Genomic DNA, 8,057 nt, shown 5'->3' with positions numbered 1-8,057 from the left:
TTAAAAAAAAAAAAAAAGAACATTGAGTTCCCAGTATCCGGAATAATCAAGGAGACCTGTTTCGTGTTTTATTGAATCACGCAATTCCCGTTTTAGGTTCCAACCACAACAGTCTCCGGTTCTCACATATCACAGTTTGTTGTTTCAGCCCCCCACCTTATTCCTTCAGTCAACAGCCATTTTGAGCACCTGCTCCATACCAGTCACTGTATTAAGCACTGATAGGATAACCAACACATTACAGTGTTGTGCTATTTACAAGACACTTTCACAAACACCATAGCATTTGGTCATGTAATTTGACCTATCCAAAGTCAAGAACCAAGACTCATTCATCTTTGTATCATCTGGGACTTAGTTCACTGCCTGCACAATGCACCGAACATTCACTGAATAGATGAATAAATGCAGGAGACAATGAAGGAGTGACTGAATATAGAAGGCCTCATATCTCTGGCCTATAACATTTTTTGTTTTCGTAGGATGGGCAAACATTAACTTTTCTCCTTAATCTTTCTTCCTTTGGAAAAGCTTTTTCTTTCCTATCCATTTCTTTCTCTCTTGTAGAGCAACACCTCCTAATCATGCTCAGAGGCAAACCCCAGGCCCCCAGAAGTCCCTAAAACTCCTACCTTTGTCCCTTGGCCAGGACCCTTGCCATTAGCCGCTATAAATCTCTGGTTGAGAGGACGCCCACTCTAGTCTGTTTTTATTTTATTTAAAATAAAAAATAAATTTATTTTTCTTTTATTTTTAAAATTTTTTAATGTTTATTTATTTTTAAGAGTGAGAGCAAGCAGGGGAGGGGCAGAGAGAAGGGGACAGAGGATCCAAAACAGGCTCTGTGCTGACAGCAGTGAGCCCAGTATGAGGCTCAGACCCACAAACCTCGAGATCATGACCTGAGCCAAGTCAGAAGCTCAACCAACTGAGCCACCCAGATGCCCCTCCAGCCTGTTTTTTTTTTTAACTTTATTTATTTTGAGAGAGAGAGAAAGCATGAGCAGGGGAGGAGCAGAGAGAGGGAGAGAGAGAGAATCCTAAGCAGGCTCAGCACTGTCAGTGCAGAGCCCAATGGGGGGCTCGAACTCATGAACCGTGAGATCATGAGCTGAGCCAAAATCAGGAGTCAGACACTTAACTGACTGTGCCACCTAAGCACCTTCTAGTTTGTTTTTAAAATTGACCAACTTCTATAAAGAGCTTGGCAATTGGATTATAATACAAATTCTTGTCACTTGTCTTCCTACTGTAGAATTATTTTAATTGGGATAAAAACCTGTGTAATTAGATTTTCCTTATAAGATTTAGAAACCTGGAAAGCAACAAGTCAAGAAACCTAGAAAGCAATGGTGGGGGTGCCTGGGTGGCTCAATCAGTTGAGCACCTGGCTCTTGATTTGGGTGCAGGTCATGATCTCATGGTTTGTGAGTTCGAGCCCCACATTTGGGTTCTGTGCTGACAATGTGGAGCCTGCTTGGGATTCTCTCTTTCCCTCTCTCTCTGCCTCTTCCCTACCTGTGCTGCCTCTATCTCTCCCAAAATGAACAAATAAACTTGAAAGAAAGAAAGAAAGAAAGAAAGAAAGAAAGAAAGAAAGAAAAAGAAAGCAATGGTAGAAACCACAGCTAAGCTGATGTGCAGTTAGTGCTCAGGGTGAGGTCAACAGACAGAATCAGGAAGTGGATTGTGCCCAGGGATTGCTAAAAAGAGTTCAAGCAATTATCTACTAGTCTCACTAATAGACAGCCTTTTTTTCCCTATGTTTTCGACATACTTTCTAGGTCACCCCAACATTTAAAAACTTCTCAGGGCATCATCTTGAAAAAAGCCCTGAAGACAGGTAAGACCCCAAGAAAACCAAGTGCACCTTTCCCATCTAAAGTGGCAATGGTCAACTTCCAGGGAAGATGGCAGAGTAGGAGGATCCGAGGCTCACCTCATCCCATGGATTCACCTAGATAACACCCACATCAATGTAAATAACCCATAAAATGACTCACAGACTGGAAGAACACAGTCTCCACAGCTAAATGGAGAGAAAAGGTCACACTGAAGAGGGTAGGAAGGGGGAAGACATGGTCAGGAGCCAAACAGACCCACAGGACTGTCCATAGGAGGGAGGGATCCACTGGTCATGGAGAGGGGAGAGTAGAACCCATCCCAAGCAGGGGGCACCCACACTGGGAAGACAAATTGCCATAACATTTGGCTTTGAAAACCAGAGAGGCCTAACTTCATGAATTCTTACAATCAGTGGGGCTTAACACTTGGAAATTTAAAAATCAGTGGGCTCAGCTCTGGGAGAGCCAGAGGGCAACAGGAAACCAAGTCCCCCCCCTTAAAGAGACAGGACAACAAACAGCTCTGCTGAGATACAGCACAGAAGCAGCAGTTTGAAAGATTCCTCAGGTGTATGGGAGGGAGATTTATTTCCTAATCTAGAGGCCTGTGGGGAAGGGGCAGGGATCTTTGGGAGACTTCTCCAAGAACACAAGAGTTGGCAGGCATCATTTCCCTCCTCACATCCAGCTTAGATACACGGACACCTGTGAGAATCAACAGATCACAGTGCCAACACTTTCCACCTAGCTTCCTAACAGTGTGTCCCACCCCCTGGAAGAGAACTGGCTCCCTCCAGCCAACCTCCTCCCATAGCAGACATGCAAACTTTGCTAACACTGCAGTCTCGCCCCTGCAATCTCTTGTGGACTTGTTCCCTCCAATACACCCTTGGTAGGAGTCCATCCAAAGTTTGCACCACAGCTGTCAGCAAGCAGCCCCAACAGGGATCAGCATCACCCCAAACTGACTCCTCCTACCCAGGGAGAGAGGAAGAGAACCACACATACCAGTTTGACTGTGGTCCCAGCAGCGGGCTGGGGACAGACAACTGGTCTCACTGCAGACCTCAGCAACCAATAATAGCTTCTCAGGAGACAAAACAGAGACAGAACCCCATGGTTCAGTGCTGCCACAGTTCTGGCAAAAGCCTTATCTGACCCAACTCAAGCACAAGGTGGCCCCAGACTGGCACACTAACAACACAGGGACCAAACCCTGCCCACAATAGGCAAAGAGAGCCATTGCAGGTGACTGGACTGAAGGCAAATGCAGCTCAGCCACAATAATAGGATGCACACTACACACATAGAAGACTCTCCTTAAGCACCAGGTTCTGGTTAACAGGGGACATGCAGAGAATTATAAGACCTCTTCTTCATAGGCAACTACATTCAAGAGCAGAAGGCACAGCTGACTTTCCTAAAACAGAGAAACAGACACAGAAAGTTAAACAAAATGAGGAGGCAGAGAAACATGTCCCAAATGAAAGAACAGGGCAAAATCACAGAAAGAGAGCTAAAGGAAAGGAAGATATGTAAGATACCAATGGTCATAAACTTAGTCATGGAACTTCAGAAAAGAGTGGAGGACCTCAGTGAGATTCTGAACAAAGAGATGGAAAACATAAAAAAAGAAACAATCAAAGATGAAGAACTCAATAACTGAAATTAAAAATACACTAGAGGGAGGGTACACCTGGGTGGCTCAGTTGGTTGAACTTCCAACTCTTGATTTCAGTTTTTGTCATGATCCCAGGCTTGTGGGATCAAGCCCCACATCAGGCTCCTCACTAAGCATGGAGCCTACTTGGGATTCTCTTTCTCTCTCTCTCTGCCGCTCCTCCCCCTACCCATCAAAAAAAAAAAAAAATACACTAGTGGGAATAAATAGTAGACTAGAGGAAGCAGAAGAATGGATCAGCAACCTGGAGGATACATTAATGGAAAGTAATCAGGTTGACTAAGAGAGAGAAAAAAGAATAATAAAAAATGAAAATAGACAAAGAAAACTCAGTGATACCATCTAGAGTAACAACATTTGTGAGGCATCTGGGTAGCTTAGTTGGTTCAGCATCCAACTCTTGATGTTGGTTCAAGTCATGATCTCACAGTTTGTGAGTTTGAGTCCCACATCAGGCTCTTCACTCACAGTGCAAAACCTGCTTGGGATTCTCTCTCTCCCTCCCTCTCTCTCTCTCTCTCTTTCTCTGCCCCCTCCTCCACTCTGCACTCTCTTTCTCTCAAAATAAATAAATAAACATTAAAAAAAAGAGAGTGATAATATTTGCATAGAAGGATCCTAGAAGGAGAAGAGAAAGAAAGGGGAGCTGAAAATTTATTTGAAGAAATAGTAGCTGAAAGCTTCCTGAATCTGGGGAAGAAAACAGATATCCAGATCCAGGAAGCACAGAGAGTTCCCAACAAAATCAATCCAACGAGGTCCACACCAAGACACATAGTAACTGAAATGACAAAAAGTAGTGATAAAGAGAATTTTTAAAGCATTAAGAGAGAATAAAACAGTTACATACAAGGGAAACCCCTCAAGGTCATCAGCTTATTTTTCAGCAGAAACTTAGCAGGCCAGAAGGGAGGGGAATGGTATATACAAATTGCTGAAAGAAAAAAATCCCTGCAACCAAGAATACTCTATCCAGCAAGAATACTCTGACACTCAGAATAGAAAAGAGATAAAGAGTTTCCCAGACAAACTAAAGTTAAAGGAATTCATCATCACTAAATCAGATCTACAAGAAATGTTAAAGGGGATTCTTTGAGCAGAAAGGAAAGACTAAAAGCAAGAGTAAGAAAAGTAAGAAGCACAAAAGCAATAAAATTAAGTATATCTATAAAAATCAGTCAAGGGATTCACAAATTGAAAGATATAAAATATGACACCATATACTTAAACATGGGGGGAGAGGAGTAAAAATTTAGTGCTTTCAGAATGGGTTCACACTTCAGCAACCATCAACTTAAGATACACTGTTATGATATATATGCATAAGATGATATATATAAATCTAATGGTAACCACAAATAAAAAAAACCAGACATGCAAAAAGAGAGAGAGAGAGAGAGAGAGACAGAGAGAGAAAGGAATCCACGTATATTATTAAAGAAAGCCAACAAACTGTGAGAAAAGAGAGTAAGAGAAGATAGGAATACAGAGGAACTACAAAAACAACCATAAAACAAATGACAAAATGGCAATAAGTACAGACCTGTCAGTAATTACTTTGGATGTAAATGGACTAAGGACTCGAATCAAAAGACATAGGGGGATGGAATGAATAAAAAACAAAACCTATCTATTTGTTGCCTACAAGAGACTCATTTCAAACCTAAAGACACATGCAGATTGAAGGTGAAGGGATGGAAAGGCATTTATGCAAATGGCAATAAAAAGAAAGATGGGGTAACAATACTTGTATCAGACAAAATAGACTTTGTTCTATTTAGATAGGATTTTTTTTTTAATTTCAGAGAAATAGAGAGAGTGAGTGGGGGACAGGGGCAGAGAGAGAATCTTACACAGGCTCCACACTCAGCACAGAGCCCAACACAGGACTCAATCCCACAATCCTGGGATCGTGACCTAGGTCAAAATCAAGAGTCAGACACTCAACCGACTGAGAGACCCAGGCACCCCTTGGACAAAATAGAATTTAAAACAAACACTGATAAAAAGAGACAAATAAAGACACTATTATAATCATAAAGGGAACAACCTAACAAGAATATATAACAATTATAAATATTTATGCACCCAACATGAAAGCACCAAAATACTTAAAGCAACTAATGACAAACATAAAGAAAGTAACTGATAGTAATACAATAATAGCAGACTTTAACACCCCACTTACATCAGTGGATAGATCATCCAAACAGAAAATCAATAAGGAAACAGTGGTTTTGAATGACACATTGGACCTAATAATGACACATTGGATCCAATAAATATGTATTTCAGAACATTCCATCCTAAAACAGCAGAATACACATTCTTTCGAGTGCACATGGAATATTCTCCAGGATACATCACATGTTAGGCCACAAAAAAAGTTTCAACATATTCAAAAAGATTGAATTCATAGCATCTATCATGTCTAACCACAATACTATGAAACTAGAAATCAACCACAAGAAAAAATCTGGAAATAACACAAATATATGGAGGTTAAATAACATGCTACTAAACAATAGATGGGTCAGCCAAGAAATCAAAGTGAAAATCAAAAAATACATGGAGAAAAATGAAAATGAAAACACAATGTTTCAAAATCATTAGGATGCAGCAAAAGCTGCTCTAAGAGGGAAGTTTATGACAATACAAGCCTACCCCAAGAAGCAAGAAAAATCTCAAATAAATAACCTAACCTTACACCTAAAGGAGTTAGAAAAAGAAGAACAAACAAAACCCAAGAACAGTAGAGAGAAGGAAATAATAAAGATTAGAGTAGAAATAAATTAAATAGAAATCAAAAAACAACATCAACAAAAAAACAATAGAACAGATCAATGAAACCAAGGGCTGGTTCTTTGACAAGATCTAAAAAATTGATAAACCTTTAGCCAGACTCATAAAAAAAGAGAGAGAGAGGACTCAAATAAACAAAATAAAAAATGAAAGGGGAGAAATAACAACCAACACCACAGAAATACAAAGGATTAAAAGAGAATATATAAAAAAATTATATGCCAACAAATTGGACAACCTAGAAGAAATGGATAAATCCCTAGAAACATGAAAACTCCCAAAACTGAATCAGAAAGAAATAGAAAATTTTAACATATCAATTATAAGCAATGAAATTGAAGCAGTGATCAAAAAAACTCCCAACAAACAAGAGTCTGGAATCAGATGGCTTCACCATTTGGTGAACTCTACCAAACATTTACAGAATAATTAAGTGCACGGTGATGGACTGATGACAGCCCTTCTCTGTGGGCCTTTCATAGTGTGCCGGTGCCAGAGATGCATGCAAACCATTGCCCAGTCTTCTCACCAGTGGGCTGTGAGCACTGAAGGGAGCTGTACAGTGTGAAAAAATGACAACAAAAATAAAACATAGAATTAATATGTATTCTTCTTAAACTATTCCAAAAAATAGAAGAGGAAAGAAACCTTCCAAGTTCATTCTATGAGACAAGCATTACCCTGATACTAAAACCAGATAAAGACACTACCAAAAAAAGACAACTGCAGGCCAATATCTCTGATGAACATAATTAAAACATCCTCACTGAAGTATTAGCAAACCAAATCCAACAATACATTAAAAATCATCCGCTATGATCAAGTGAGATATATTTATTCCTGGGACCCAAGGGTGGTTCAATATTCACAAATCGATCAACATGATACATCATATCAAAAAGAGAAAGGACAGGGGCACTTGAGTGGCTCAGTCAATTGAAAGTCCAATTCTTGATTTCAACTCAGGTCATGGTCTCACAGTTCATGGGTTTGAGCCCTTCATAGGGCTCTGTGCTGATGGCATGGAGCCTGCTTGGGATTCTCCCTCTCTCTGTGCCCCTCCCCAGCTTACACTCTCTTGGTCACTCCTACAATAAATAAACTTAAAAAAAAAATTTCTTAATTTAGCAAGAAAAAGGATAAAAACCATATGATCATTCAATAGATGCAGGAAAAGCATTTGACAAAGTACAACATCTATTCATAATAAAACTCCCTCAACATAGTAGTTTTAGACAGAACATATCTCAACATAATAAAGGCCACATATGAAAAACCCACAGCTAACATAATACTCAATGGTGACAAACTGAGAGCTTTTGCCATAAGATCAGGAATAAGACAAGGACATCCACTCTTACCACTTTTATTCAGCACACTACTGGAAGTCCTAGCTATAGCAATCAGACAAGAAAAAGAAATAAAAGGCATCCAAACTGGTAAAAGAAGTAAAATTTTCATTATATGTAGATGATATGATACTGTATATAGAAAACCCTAAAGACTCCACCAAAAAACTACTGGAACTGATAAATGAATTCAGTAAAGTTGCAGGATACAAAATCAATTTACAGAAATCTATTGCATTTCTATACACTAATAATTAAAGCGCAGAAAGAGAAATTGAAAAAAAATCCCATTTACAGTTTCACCAAAAATAGTAAGTTACCCAGGAATATATTTAATCAAAGAGATGAAAGACTGCACTCTGAAAAACTATAAAACTCTGA

At 39.5% G+C, this 8,057-nt stretch overlaps 1 non-coding gene across 1 annotated transcript; it reads left to right on the top strand.

Annotated features, from left to right (window-relative positions):
* Positions 1-6,762: 6,762 nt before the first annotated feature.
* LOC125166931 (small nucleolar RNA SNORA42/SNORA80 family) lies at positions 6,763-6,892 on the top strand. Its single transcript, XR_007152630.1, has one exon. It is a non-coding gene; the product is annotated as a small nucleolar RNA SNORA42/SNORA80 family (small nucleolar RNA).
* The last annotated feature ends 1,165 nt before the right edge of the window (positions 6,893-8,057 follow it).

The sequence above is a fragment of the Prionailurus viverrinus genome, chromosome B2 (assembly GCF_022837055.1).
Source record: "Prionailurus viverrinus isolate Anna chromosome B2, UM_Priviv_1.0, whole genome shotgun sequence".
Taxonomy (NCBI): domain Eukaryota; kingdom Metazoa; phylum Chordata; class Mammalia; order Carnivora; family Felidae; genus Prionailurus; species Prionailurus viverrinus.
This window is presented reverse-complemented; position numbering and strand designations above follow the sequence as displayed.